This window comes from Sciurus carolinensis, chromosome 6, assembly GCF_902686445.1.
Source record: "Sciurus carolinensis chromosome 6, mSciCar1.2, whole genome shotgun sequence".
Classification (NCBI taxonomy): domain Eukaryota; kingdom Metazoa; phylum Chordata; class Mammalia; order Rodentia; family Sciuridae; genus Sciurus; species Sciurus carolinensis.
The window spans coordinates 137938071-137954212 of NC_062218.1; positions in this window are offsets into that span (position 1 = coordinate 137938071).

Consider the following 16142-nt stretch of genomic DNA (forward strand, 5'->3'; position numbering starts at 1 on the left):
TGTTGAAAGCGGTAATACTGGGGAATGACATTGGCCAAATTACATTTGTTACATTGTGGGCATATATGAATATGTAACAACAAATCCCACTGTTATGTATAACTATAAAGCACCAATAAAAATATGGAAAAAAGAACACACCTTTTAAAAAGTCATTTTGTTGTTCTTTAACTTGTTCAAGCAAAGTAAAAATTTAACTACAAGATCATTAAGGATTCCAGCCTAAGAGTAAATGTTCCTCCTTCAGATTAGTTATTCTTGCACAGTTAACTCAGGAGCTGACTGGTAATTTGGGGAAAAAAAATAGCAAGTATGTGATTGTAAAGTAGCATTGTCTAATAGAGTAAGGAGCTGCATTTCTAATTTTATTTTTATTTATTTATTTTTTTTTGTCTTTTTTTTTTTTTTGGAACTGGGGGTCGAACCCAGGGCTTTGGGAATGCAAGGCAGACGCTTTGCCACTGAGCTACATCCCAGCCCTATTTTTATATTTTTGAAATGGGTTTTTAAACTCCTGGCTGGAGTGATACTCCTGCCCCTAACCTCCCCAGTAGCTGAGACTGCTGCAGGCATGAAGCACTGCACCTGGCTACTTTTGTAATTTAAAGTTTTCTACTAATAATATTAGTAGTTTTCCAGATTTAGCCAATACCTAGCTAAATTCGAATTTCAGATAGAGAAAAATAATATTTTAGTAAAAGTATATCCTATGCAGGTATATGTGGAATTTAAATGTAACTGAGTATGCTGTTTTTTAAATTTGACAATGCTGCATATTTTAATTTTTGAAAGTGAAATTAATTTTAATAACATATTTAATATAGTGTATCCAGAGCATTATAATTTCATCATATATTCAATATGGAAATTACTGAGATGCTTCACATTATTCCATAAAAATTATTGATCCACCCTCTTAAGAATCCAGTGTGTGTTGTATGGCACATTTCAATTCAGTCTAGCTAGCCACACTTTTTAAGTGCTCAGTAGCCAGATGTAGCAAGTTATCTTATTAGATGGCATCATTCTAAGGTCTTTAAGAATTTGAGCTGCTAAATTTAACATTGCAAGATATTCCTCTCTTACGAAGATTTTTTTTTTTTTTTTCTGGTGCTGGGGATTAAACCCAGAGCCTCATGCATGCCAGGCAGCTCTTTTATAATAGAGTGACTTAGTGATAGAAAAAGAACTAAATATACATTTGTAAAATGTAATCTGTTGGATAAGCAGTGTTCAACAGAGACTATGTTCTGAATTGAAAATAAAAATACAGATGGGGAAGCTACTGTCACCAGCAAGTTTTACACAAGGAAATATAAACATTTCCATAAAGCATAGTAGATTTTTAAAAAATGATGATAAAAATGTTATCACAAGTACTGGCCATTTCTTTATGTTACTGTTCACTCTTCCTGCTTCCTTTGGGAATAGCTGTGCCTCCAGAAGTATACTTAACACTTTCTAACATCTTAAGTAAGATTGCTTATCTGGAACTAACAGAAAATGAAAGTGAAGCTTCTTGAAAATAAACCTCTTTCTTGTATCCTAAAATATTATTTTAACATTTCAAAATAATTGAAAGCTTCATATGAATGTTGACTCCTATCCAGACTAAACAAGGCGAAAGTCTTATTTTAACATTAGGAAAATATCAGTTGAGCATCAGAAAACACTCCTGAAAACAATTCAGTGAGAATACCAAAGAAGTTGCAAACTTTGGGAAAATAAACAATTTGCCATAAATGGCTTGTTTACATGCACAAAGTAAAGACCCACCCAAGGCGGTGATTAATATCTGAAAGTTACTGCATCTTTTAAAAGAACCAGACAACTCAGAATCTAAATCAGTACTTGAGGCCCTTTCCCCCAAGATTCTACATTAGGGTGTTCCTTCCTTTATTTTATTTAGCAGTGGGGAAACCCAGAACCTCCTGTGTGCTAGGCAAGGGTTCTACCAGTAAGCTACACTCACAACCCAGGATGTTCCTATTCTATATGTATGTAAGAGAAACTAAAACTGATTTATATGGCAGAGAACAGATTCAGGGTTAGAACCCTAGATTAAATGGATTCAAATGCTAGAATGTGGCAGCAGGACTCCAAGATGATCCTTACCTCCTGATATTTGTGTCATTTGTAGTTCTCTCCCACTTTGCCAGGTTGGTCTTTGTGCCCAATAGAATAGAGCAGAAGTGGTGGAATTTCTACCACTTTAATGACTACACTGTGAAAGATTTCACTCTGGGGTATTACTCCTCTCCGTCTCTAGGAGAAGCCAGCTGCCATGTTGTATGCAACCTCATGAGGAGCCTCTGGGATGGTAAAGAATGAAATCTGCCAACAGCCAGTGAGGCACTGGGGCACTCAACAATCTTCGGAAGTGGTTCCTTCAGCATCAGTCTCCTCATCAGTCGAGAGTCTCAAGATGATCCCAACAATTTGACTGTGACCTCACGAGAGGCCCTGAAGCAGTTCCGCACAGTTAAGTGACTCCTGGTTCTTTGACACACCCCCCCCAATAGATATCTATTACCTGGATTATTTGAATTAAAGAATATGTTAAAGTCCAGAAGAATAAAACATCTGTAATCCTTGATTTGTTTTACCTTCTATTCCAAAAGAGTAGAATTTTACAGATGAACCTTACATTCACTTCCAAAATAAGAGACAGTAGAGTGTATTGTTTAAGAGCATCATCTCTGGATATAATGGGAAGACTAAAATTCAATTGCTGACCTCTTCAACTTCTAACTTGTGAGGTTGGGAAAGTTTTTAAAGTTTTCTATACCTCTGTTTCCCAGGACAATAGTGCTTAGCTGAAGTACCTAGCACACATTAAGTGCAAAATACTTATTAGCTATAATTATTAGTTTTATTTTGAATTATTGAGTGTAAAGAAGCACATTAAATACCATGCGTTCTCCATAGATTTGTTATGCCTGAAGTTCATTTGGGCTCTAGGTGTCAGCAATTACTTGCCTGATGAAGGGGGAGCATCCAAAGAAAGAACTCCCCTGAGAAAGGGGAACTCTTCTACATTTATGGTGATTATGTAAGTTAGTACAGCTAATATGGAGAATAGTATGGAGGTTTCTCAAAAGAACTAAAAATAGAACTGTCATAAGACCCAGCAATCCTATCACTGGGTATATGTCCAAAGGCAATTAAATCAACATGTTAAAAAGACACCTGGGTTGGGGATATAGCTCAGTTGGTAAAGTGCTTATCTTGTAAGCACAAGGTCCTGGGTTCAATCCCCAGCCCTGCAAAAAGGTGGGAAAAAGGTGTGTGTGTGGGGGGGACAACTGCCATCCCTGTTCTTTGCAGCACTATTCAAAAGAGCCAGATACGAAATCAACCTAAATGTTCATCAACAGATGAATGGATAAAGACAATGTCTCTCACACACACATACAATGGAAAACTATTCAGCCATTAAAAAGCATTTGCAACCTGACAGGATTCAATGTACCTGGAGGACATTATGTAAAGTAAAATAGGTCAGGTACAGAAAGACCAACAGTATGATCTCATACTCACAAGCAAAATCTTAAAAAAAAAATTGATCTATATAAGTTGAGAGCAGAATAATGGTTACTAGAGACTGGGGAAAATAGAAAGGATGAGAGAGGGGAAAGTTCCATCAACAGATACAATGCTATTAATAGGAGAAATAAATTTTAATGTTCTATGGCACAGTGGATGAATATAATTATCAATAATGCACTGTAGGGCTGAGGTTGTGGCTCAGTGGTAGAGCACTTGCCTAGCATGTGTGAGGCTCTGGGTTAGATTCTCAGCACTGAACATAAATAAATAAAAATAAAGGTCCGTCGACAACTAAAAAAAAAAAATTTTTTTTTAAATGCATTGTTTATTTCAGAATGCTTAGAAGAAAGAAATTTGGATACAGTCACCATAAAGAAATGATAAAAAAATTTGAGATGATAGATACGCTAATTATCCTGAGTTCATCTCAACCCAACATATACATGAATCAAACACCACATTGTACCTCCTAAATATGTATAAGTTTTATGTCAATCAAAAATATTTTTAAAATTCCTCCTTTAGGAAAAGAGTAGAGGGTCTAGACTTAGTCCAATATTATAGCTTCAACGTCAGAGTAGAGGTTGATGCAGAGGGTCTGTCCGGTCCCTGCTGCTTATTCTACCTCCTTGTGTATGGATTTTTATGGTAAAGGGACCCTAAGTAAAATCTGAAATAGCTAATCTTTTTTTTTTTGCCCCTAATCACTGTAAGACATTATTTGCATTGAACTCAGAACATTGAACATCTCCTAAAGTGGAGGAGTCTATCTGCCTCATCAAACAACATCCCCTGAACATATGGGCATTCTAAGCTGAGTAGAGTAGCAGCAGCCTAGCAGGACTTTGGTATGCAGCACTTTTGTGACCTTCTCCAGGTGACTGTTGCAGTCACATCTCAAAACAAGCTAACAAACAAAAACGACAACCAAAAAAGATGGACTGATCTAGATTCATGAAACTCCTGTTGCTGGAGGTTAGACTTTGAAGACTTGGTTGCACAATAGAAGGACCAGATAAACCACATTCTGCTGTTATGTGACATTTTAACCCCAGTGTATATTGATCCGGACAGGTAGGTAACTAACTATGGAGAGAATAGGTCCTGAAACATTCTGAAGACTAGAAAAATTCTAGAATTGAAGACTGTGAATCATTGTTTGAGGACTGTGATGTCCAGACTTTTTCCTTAGACGAGCATAATTTCCAATGTGAAAGCTCACGATTTGGCTTCAAGAAATATAGGTCAGTTTCAAAACTCCATAGAAATAATGATGCCACACCCTTGACCATCCTATCAGCAGCAGTAGAAATGCGAAGTCATTTTGCATACCCTCTGGTATACCTGCATAAAATGGAATGCAAAACGTGATGCTCATACATTCCAGAATAGATGGAAAAGACATTAGTGAGAGTTGATGTTAGAAAAATGAGTTTTCCCAAGGACTTTTATGTATAGATATGACATAGCAGAAACATTGGGTCACTAATATTATTTAATTCTGTATTCATTGGTACAATGTGTGAATAGGCTGCTATGCTTCAAACACTGTTTTAGGTTCTGGGAATTGTGGAAACACAAGCCTTCTGTTCTCTTGGAGTTACATTTTAGTTAGAGGATAGAAATTGCTGACGACAAGCTTGCAAAACAAATACCAATTTCACATAATGATAAATGCCAAAAAGAAATAAAAGAAGATGTAGAGGGGCAGTGGGGGCTACTTTACATTGAATGGTGAGTGAATATTTTTCTGAAAGAAGATATATCTGAGCTGAGGGACTAGGGATGAGAAGGGACCGCTCATGTGAAAACCTGGGAAGTGAGTGTACCAAGCAGAAGAGCAAAGACTGTGAGACAGGAGGATGCACTTGGAATGCTGGAGTAACAGAGGGAAGACCCGTGTGACGGGAACACTGCCGCATCTATTTCCTACCGCTCCAACACTTGACAGGGTTCTGTTGGAGCAGAGGATTCAACACTTGACACCGTTCTGTTGAAAGATCATCCTCCCTCTTGGGGGCCATAGGTGTGGCATGTCTCCATGTGCAGTTGCTTTTAATACTAATAATTAATATATCCTTAGATTCAGATTATAGAGAATACTGGGGAGATTTCATGGTGCTGGGACACAAAATAACACACAATAAAGTTTAATATTAGTACTTAGATGAAATCATAAATAAGCAATTATGATTTGCTCGAATTTGTAAGGAGCCTGTGATTTCTTTTAGTATACAAATTCTCTAAAATTGTATACATAAGAGAGTGTATTCCTCTGAGCTTTGATGTGGTGTTTGGTCTTCATTGCTTCCTTAGTGTTTATGATTAAGTTTAAGGATATTTTTCCCACTTAATAAATAAATAGGTTAATTATAAGTACAATTTGTATTCTCCCTATGTCTAGTTAGAGTTTTAGTCCATCATTGAGTACATGAAATAGAATAAATATTAACTATAACCTGATTTCTCTATTCTCTGTTAGTAACAACAAAAACATTCCACTGTTAATAACTAACATTAGCATTCTTGAAAGGGGTAACTTCTATAGAAACTTAATGATGTATTCTTTCAGGGAAATTAAAACTAAACAGAGCATTGTGCCCTTTACCTTGTTGGGAACTGTTTTTCTTTTTATTTAAGCTATCATACAGTAAAAGCATGTTTCTTGAATAAGATCATTAATTATACTCCTGAAGATTTTTTACTTAACATTTCCTTGTATTAACCATAAAATGATGTAATCAATACCAAAGAAAAAACATATAAAAAGATCCTGTGAACAATAAAGATTCAGACTCAACCTCAGAACACTTGGTGTCTCTGTGTGCTGTTTCTCCACTGCACCGATGCCTCTCATCCACCTTGGATCCCCGACTGCTGCTAGGGCTGGACCCCGGCAGAACACAGTGATCAAAGTGAGTAGTAATGAGCCACGTTGGCATGAGGCCAGTTTACGTGAAGTCCAGATCTAGGGCCTTGAGGACAGTGGCAAGGAGGCTGAATTTTATTCTAGGTGAGAAACTCTCAAAGTACTTTTAAGCAGATCAGGTCTGATTTCTAGCATGAAAGGAGTGTTTTGGTTGCTACCTGGAAAAGTGACAAGAAAGAACGCAGGTTGACTGTTTATGTAGTACTGCAGCATCATAGCCAAGAGCTTTTGATGGCCTGAATTTTGAGTGGCATCTGTGGAAGAGATGGGATGAGGAGCTGATAATGTTTTGGGGATGGAGTTTAGTGGTAGAGCTTGCACTTAGCATGTGCAAGGTCCTGTGTTCGATTCCCAGCATTAAAAAAAATAGTAAGTACACATTGGATATGGGCAAAGGGAAGGAAATTAAGGATGAGTCCTAGATTTTTAACCTAAGTAACTTGGTAGCTTTTGGTGTCAGTTTCTGAAAAGGGAAATTCTGGTGAGGTAAGGATTTGGGAAACAAAATTTTTTTTTAATTTAATTTTTTTCTTTTTAAAAACTGTGACAAAATAACACCAAATTTACCATTTTAACTGTATAGTGACATTATGTATAGTTACACCATTGTACAACTGTTACCACTAGCCCTCTCTAGAATTCTTCTGTTGCAAAACTGAAACTCTGTAACCACTAAACCACTAACTCCCTACTCCCTACTAGCCTCTGGCAATCACCATTTTTTTTTTCTGTCCCTATGAACTTGGCCACTCTAGGTGTCTCTATCCATGAAATCATACAGTATTTTTCCTTTGCGACTGATTTATTACCACTTCTGCATGTCTTTAAGATTCATTCAGATTGTAGCATGTGTCAGAATTTCTTTTTTAAGCCTGAGTAATATTTCATTATATTTACCCTTTCAACCACAAATAGCCACTTGAGTTACTTCCACTTTTTGGCTATTGTTAGTAGTGCTACTGTGAATATGTGCACACAAAAATCTATTTGGGTGCTTGCTTTTAATTATTTTGACTATCTACCTAGAAGTGGAATTGCTGGATCATGTGGTGATTCTATGTTTAACTTTTTTTTTTAAGCTACTAGGGATTAAACCCAAGGATTCTCTGCCTCTTAGATATAGCCCCAGCCCTTTTGATTTTTTTTTTTTTTTAATTTAAGACAGGCTCTTGCTAAATTACCCAGATTGACCTCACATTTGAGATCCTCCTATCCCAGTCTCACCTGGTAGCTAGGATCACAGGTGTGCTCTCCCTATGTTTGTGTAACTTCTGAAGAGTCTCCATACCGTGTGTGTGTGTGTGTGTGTGTGTGTGTGTGTACGCGCGCGTGTGTGTTGGCTCTACCACTTTACATTCCCACCAGCAATGTCCAGGGTTCCAATTTATCCACCGTTCTTACCAACAAAGTTATTTTCTCATTTTGTGGGGTTTTAAAAATAGTAACCATTCTAACAAGTGTGTAGTAATATATTACTATGGTTTTGATTTGATTTCTCCAATGACTAGTGATGATGAATATTTTATTTTCATGTGCTTAATGGACTTTTATGCATTTTCTTTGAAAAGATATCTACTCCTGTCTTTTGCCTACTTTTAAATCTGATTGTTTTTGTTACTGACTTGTAGGATTTCTTTATATATTCTGGTTATTAAGTACTTATCAGATGTATGATGTGCAAATATTTTTCCCATTTCATAGATTGCCTTTTCACTCATTTGATTTTTGTCCTTTATGTGCAAAAGTTTTAAATTTTGATGTAGTACAATTTATCTATTTTTATCTTTTGTTGCCTGTACAAGTTTTATTTTAAATATGAGTTTGGGCTGTCCATTAGACATCCACATGGAGATACAATATTCACAGTGGATGTATGAGTCTGAAGTTCATAAGAGCAGTCAGAATGAGATATAAATTGGGGAGTTATTCCTATATGAGTGGTATTTAGAGTTATTCACATATGGATGGGTCTAGATGAGATAGCCCAGAAGAGGGGAATATGAGGAATGCATGACTGTTCCTATGAAAAGCAGTCATCTTAGATAAAATCCCACACAGAAAAGATTAGGAGGTCTTGGCAGAATTAAATTTGGATAATATAAGTTATTAACTATCTTAATGTGCTCTTCTGAACTACATGCCAGTTAGACTGGAAATCAGAAGGCCCTGAGCAGGTATCTGTTGTCTCCATCATTACAATGACAATAGTCATGTTGCTGCATAAGAACATTTCAGTTAACAGTGGACCAGGGATTGGAGTTGTGGTTCAGTGGTAGAGCGCTTGCCTAACAAGTGTAGGGCAGTGGATTTGATTGTCAGCACCACATAAAAATAAGTAAATAAAATAAAGGTCCATTGACAACTAAAAAAAAAAAAAAAAAAGTGTTAAAAAAAAAAAACAAAACAATAAACAGTGAGCCAAATAAGAAATGGTGACCAATTGCAGGCTCACACATCTCGTGTTTGCCATGTATCTTGATCACATCATTTTCTCTTATGTTTCACTTAATCTCCTGTCATTTTGTTCATCATGGACCCAAAGCACACCAAGTTCATTGTTAATGCTGCCAGTAAGAAGCTACGTTGTATGACAGACTTGGAAATGAGACTAAAATTGATTAAGGACTCCAAACGTGGGAAATCAGTGATAGTCATTGTTGGCCAGTTAGCATGTCCCATCCCACCGTAGCTAGCATTCTGAAGAAGGGAAAAGTGATGGATGCTGTTAGAGGATCTGTTAGAGGAAAGCAATGAGACTAACAAACATTTGATAAGGGCCCACATCAGATATGGATCTGATGACCTGCATGGAAGACCAGACACAGGTGTGTTTTTTCCATCTAGATTTGTATGTATATACCATGATGTTCATACAAGGACAAAAATCATGGAAGGACTTACTTCTCTAGACATACCCTCTGTTGTTAACAATAACCTATGACTCATTTTATTCCCTCAAGAGCCTTAGGAGATAGATATTCTTCTTGTCTTCACTTTACAGGCAAAGAAACAGAAGTTAAATCATTTGCCCAAATGCTATAGTTAGTAAGAGGAAAGTTTAAATTAGAACCCTGGTCTGTGCCATAGTTTTTAATATGTCAATTTGACTGGGCCAGGGAATGTCTAGATAGCTAGTAAAATTATTTCTGGTGTTTCTATGAGAATTTCTCCAGAGGAGAATGGAAAGTATTTGAATCAGTGCACTGAGTAAATAAGACCTGATGGAGGAACCAGACCTGATTATAAAATGAAATTATAAGAATATTAGGATGAAGAAACAATACCTGGGGGAAAAATTTAATTTTCCCCCTCCCCAATGTCAGCTTCTCTTCAGGGTGCCTAATTAACCCTGGGCTCCTACCTATTGGACTGTAAATAACTTTCTCTAGGAGTCTCTCTCTCTTGAAATGTAAACATCCCTGTGATAGGCTTTCAAGGCCAGACAGGTACTGGTAAAAAGTTGTTTCTTCTTATACTTTGAAACTTTCTGAACTCTGTAGTAATGCAGCTGCATAACTTAATAGCTATGCCAATTAACTGCTGTCTAAATGATAACATTGTAGGCTTAGTTCTTAGAAGTATAATTCTTAGGGAGATAAACTCATGTCATCGAAGAGGCCTGTGGTGAAGGCCACTTTGCGATAACACTGGGAAGTTTTTTTACTGTCTTTGTGCTACTCCTGTGAACTACTACTGTAAATTCCCTGTGCATGGTCTTTGATCACCTAGGCCAAGAATTCAAACCTGCCAATGTCGTAATGGTTAAGAAATGATGTCACATTTCCTATGAAAGCCCCATGTAACCTTAGCTCTGGGCCCAGAACTTCAGAGCAGTAGCTCATCTGGGTCCGTTGGTATAAATAAACTTGAGTTCTCCAACCCTCCAGTGGTGTTTGGTTTCTTATTGAGCTTGATTTCTATAACAGAGCCACCTATAACAGACATATCCAATCTGTTGAAGAACAGATAGAACAAAATAGTGGAGGAAGAAAGGATAATGTCTCTCATTATTTCTCTCTCTCTCCTCCTGAGTGGGGCATCCACCTTCTCCTGCCTTTAGAAATCAGAGCTCCTGCTCTTGTGTCCCTTGACTCAAGGACCTATACTGTAGCCCTTGTTAGGTAATAGCTAGCAATGAGCAGTGAAATGCATGGCAAGATCACAAGTGTTCTTTAAATTATTGTCTTCTTTAAGCTACTTTCAAAATAGATGAGACAACAAAGGGTAGGTACTTAATAAACATAAGCAAAGGCACTAATGGGAAAATACTTCAGAAGAAAGTAACTCTTGCCAGGGTCCCTTATGTTGATGTGAAGCTAGGAATTATGGCTATAGGTGTCTCCATTTGTCTGGGAAGAAAGAATCCTTTAGCAGTGCAGGTGCACTAAGGTAACTTCTGACCAGTTACTGACCCCAGTGCCCACATTAACATGGGATTAACTTTAGAGGAAACCCCCCTAAATAGGATGGCCACCATGACAGTACTGGAGAGAACCAACTAAGGTCAAAAAATCCTCCGCCTGAGGTGAAGGAAGAGTTGAACACCTGATTGGCAAAGAGTACAGAAGGTGGTCCCCAGTTGTCCTGGTAAAGATGAAACAGTAATAAACTTGGAGATAGCATTGTCTCCTTTGTCACCTCTCTGCTCAGAGATGGCCCTCTCTCTCTCTCTTTCTCTCTCTCTCGTGCTCTCTGCTCGAGCCTCACCTTGCTTTTACTTTGCTTTCACTTATAAAAAAGTTCTCCTTGCATGGCTTTTGTGTCTGACTTTATATTTTCTTTTGTTGAAACGTAAGAACTGAGGTTTGGCGTTTCAGCTCCCTGCTTTCCTGTGATGTATTACTTGGTACTGTGACTGGGATCAAGAGCCGATTACAGGACAGGGGTTTACGCTTGTTCATCTCCCAACTTTGGTTGAGGTGAGATGTAACTTAGCCTCTGCTTTCTTGCCTTTTGCCTAGGACTTCTCTGTGTACCTTTTCCTCTGCTAAAAGCGCCTCAGTATGTCACAACCATGTGCTTTGTTTGTCTTATGTCATCTTGTTGCATTTGCTTGGCTTTTCATGCAGTCAACAACTACAGTGACACTTTGGTTCGCAGACTTACACTCTCTCTTGCTTTTTGTGGCATCTTTTGATTTTGAGCAGGTCCACTCCAGAGACCAGGAGACTATCTTCATTGTTGTGGCTATTGTCTTATGGCATACACCTGACTCACTTTAGATATGGGCATATACAATCTCATGTTAGCGGCTATAGCCAGAATCTGGAGGGTACTTAGTCATCATCTTTCTCTACTATGATCCTTGTTCATTTAATTGCATTTATCCTGGCTATTTGCTCTGTTTCCAACTTAGTGACGCAAAAACCTCTACTCCCCTTCTACTTTTCAACATCTGGCCTAAACTACTTTTAAAATCCTATGCAGAAGGATCAAGAGTCACTTCTCCAAGTTATTAAGGAGGTTTCTTAAATTAGATTACAAACTTGAATGACAGAGGGTTCAGCAGATAAGCCACGAGTTGTGGAATTTGGACAGGCATGCCACACCAAGATCTTAGGAATCAAGGCAGGGATGCCTCCTGGATCTGGGTTTGGAATGGAATGCTTGGGAGGGACACCTTTTTACAGCCATCTCTCTTGGATGTCAGTACTGCTGAGGGACTCCTGGGGTATTGACAGACTCTGGCTTTATCTTACAGATGGTAAATACTTCCTCACAGGGTTTTAAGCCACACTGGTTAGAGTGGATAGTCCAGTAGGCTTCAACTATTTCCATGGCCACTTATGGAGGAGGAGACAAAAAATTACGAAGGGACTAGGAAAATAATGGTCAAAAGTTTCCTATGCATAAGCTTTTCTTCTTGTGGTCAAAATGGCAGTTTTCTTTGCTCCTTATCTGCCTGCCTGATATCTATCTGGAATGACAGCTACATAAACAAGTGCTCAAACCAGTTTAAGACCAGAGGAAAAACTGTCACTTTTAAATCTAAGCTTCTGTGGGACATATAAACACTGTTTTCTATTTTCTTGTACTCAGGGACTAAGCTCTTTCAGTAAGTTCCTCCCTAAATGGTTTTCTCTTCTCTAAAGATGGGGACAGGGAATAAAAGTGGAAAGATCCTCTATATATAAGTTTTCTTTTCTTAAAAACCTTTTTCTGGGGACTTCACAGGCTCCCACATTCTTTAAATATCTGGGCATATTCTAATCTGATCCAAAAGTGCACTCTGGTCAGATGAAGTTGTTTTATGTGCTCCTTTTCTGGAGTAATTATGGCTGTATTTATTTATTTTTCTTTTTGTCCTTGTCTTTTCTGAGCTCAAGCTTTTTTTTTTTTTTTTTTAAATGATCACTTCACCTTTTCTCCTGAACTAATTAGTCTTATTTTGTCTCATTGCCTCTGTTTTCCTTTCTGTTGCAGTTTTTATTCAGTGGCTAATTATTCAAGGATTAACTCACACACACCAGAAAAAGAAAGAGACCTTCTCCTCTGAAGAGTCCTAAGCAGGGAAATGAACAGTGGTAATGGTGGGAGTAAGTCTGACTCTATGAAGGACAAGTGGCCAGATGAATCTTTGACTTCAGAATCCACCATGGCAGACGGACTTTATTCCTAATGCTCCCAACTTCACAGGCTCTATTCTAATTTCTAAAGGGCTAAATCTGACAGTCTGTATAATAAAACTTTATGGCTCTTTTGTATCCTACCTGTGGAAGTCATATCTGGTGAAAAACTATAAAATCCTTGTTTTCTGTTGATTTTTATGTACATGTGTGCACACCTGTTTTTTGTATGCTGTGTCTACATGTGTACTTGTGTCTCTATATCATGCACGTGGTACCAAAATTGGCATATAGACAAATGAGTGCTCATAAATAATAAAAAAAGGATCCAAATACCTTTCAGTTCATGTGACTTAAAATTGTCAGAGATAAAAATAAAGATGTCTTTAAATCACTAACACACACCTTTTTTTCCCTACATGATCAATGAAGAGTGTTGTTTTCTATAAAATGTTCAAAATGTAATGTTCATTGATTCTAGGATTTTTCTTCAACGGAAAAAAAATGGCTTAAAATGTTAACTAGACTTGGTTTTAATGGGTAACCTAAGTTAAAAAATGAGTAGATCGAGTTTAACATAAATGGGATAAATATTTATAAATGTGTTTTAATAAATTGTTGGTCAAAGGGAAGACAGTTTAAGATTGCTTTGTTTCTGGGTTGTAAAATTAGCTGAGATCCATATTGGTTTCCCCTATATGTAATCTGATGTTTTTCTCTCACAGCCTGTAATATTCTATTCTTTTTCTGTATGCTAGGCATTTTCATTATAATGTGCCTTGATGTGGTTCTGTTATAATTTTGAACATTTGGAGTCCTGTAAGCCTCTTGTATTAGATTTTCATTTCATTCTTCAGATTTGGAAAAATTTCTGATACTATTTTACTGAAAAGATTGTGCATTCCTTTGGTTTGTATTTCTCTACCTTCATCTATCCTGATGAATCTTAAATTTGTTTTTTTCATGTTACCCATAATTCTTGGATGTTCTGTTCATGGTTTCTTAACATCTTTTCTCCATGGTCAACTCTGTTTTCAAGATTATACATTTTATTTTCATTGCCTGAGGTTCTGTCTTCCAAGTGGTCTAATCTGTGGGTGATGCTTTCTATTGAATTTTTCATTTGGTTTATTGTTTTCTTCATTTCAAGGATTTCTGGTTCTTTTTATTTATTTATTTTTTTTCAGAATCTCTCTTTATTGAAGTTATCTTTTGATACCTGTATTTGCTCTCTTACATCATCCTTTACTTTGCAGATCAGTTTAACTATATGTACATTCTAAACTCCTCTGACATTTCTTCTACTGTGTCATTGATGGATTCTGTTATTAGAGTATCTTGGTTTGCTTGGGGTGATTTGTTCCCTTGCTTTTTCATGGTGTTTGTGGGTCTACCCATCTAACAGTATGAATCTGAGGCAGTAGAGTTTCTACTCTGTGGGCTTATAGTGTCCCTCAAGATTTCCAGTATCTCACTGTTCAGGGAGAGACAAATAATAACAACAACCAATGCAAACAACTTATAGTATGAAACTAAATAGTTCTTACTATGATGTCAACAATGGTAATTATCGCAATAAACAGAAATGATATGATCAGTTATTGCCTATAATAAAGACAGCAAGTTTGCAAAAGGGTTTACATTTTCAAATGGTGGACAGGGAGAGAACACAAGTGATATAAGATGTGATGATTATGAGGGAGGAGGAGAGAAGACAGAAGTAAAAGATTAAAGGAAGAGTGAAAGAGAAAACAATAGGAATTGGCTGTTAGCAGAAGAAAAGAGAGAATCAAGGGAATTAGGTAGGAGAAAAAATATAAAAATATAAAATAAATATAATATAAACTATAAAGCAAAAGTTAACAACAAATTAAAAATAAAAATAAAAGAATGCAAAACTTGAAATATACTAATCAAACATCCTAGTTCTCAAAAAACTAATGCATATAAAATAACTGGCTTCAAAAATGCTAGAGATGAGAAGAAAAGAAAAATAGGAAACTGTATAAATGTCCATGTACCATTAAAGTCACAATTAAATAGTGAAAAAGAAATTTTTAAAAAGAAAAGAAAAAAATTTTGATGAAAAGTTAAAGTATTCTTTCTGTTTGAGTTCAAAATGTTCTCAGTTTCTCTTCTGAGCAGTTTTAGGTGGGGTCTTCTGGAGCGTGATGCTCCACCCTCTAGATTGCTGGAGTGACAGAGGTAATTCCATAGGGGGAATTCCTGGAGGCAGGGTTTATTAGGCTTAGGTGGGCTCCAGGTTTTTGCTGAATGCTAGTTGGTCTGGAGATTTTAAATCAGGGCCAGGACTTGCTGGTCCATGGCTCCCCTGGTTCCACTCGTGTGGTGGGCAGCCAATTCTGAATCCCTATGTCACCTGCAGACCACACATTTCCTACTCTTGGGTTCAGTCTCCAGACAATTTCTCCTTCCCTCAACCTTCTGAGTTCCTGGCATAGATGTGCCTCTCCCAGTCAGTCCTGCAAGCAGTTGGATTGGAGAGGTAGGGGTAGAGCCAGGTGGGTTTCCATGTGTAAACCTGTCTTCACATTTGATTTTCTTCTGGTCACTTAAGCACTCTCTAGGTCGAGCATTGTGTGTTTATTGGGTCTGTATTTCAGACCAAACTCGGGTTGCCAGGAATCAGCTTTCTCAGTTGCTGGTACCTTGCATCATGGCTGCAAAATTGTTCCTTCCTTTGTCCTCCAGATGTCCTCCTGGAGAGGTGATGGCTTCTTTCCCCACACACGGATTTCATGCAGGGAGTCCTTCAGGTTTATTGGGCAACTTTCTAAACACTCTGTACTCAGACATGCCTTGAGCTTCCCCAAAAATGTGGGTTCCTTTAATTCCCTATCTCTCTACTATGCTCATGGAGAGACTGCTCTGGCTGAACCTTCCGGCCCAGCTGTGGCAGCAGCTGTGCCACTGGGGATTTTTTCCTTATTTTATTATATAAAATCTCCCATGTCCCTGGTCTGCTTTGAAGGTCCAGTTTCAGGTTCCAGTAAAGTACCCCCCCCCGCCTTTTTTTTGTTCACCCACCTTGTGGAGAAGCTGCTTGTCTGCTTTCTTGATTTTATGCCACAGAGTAG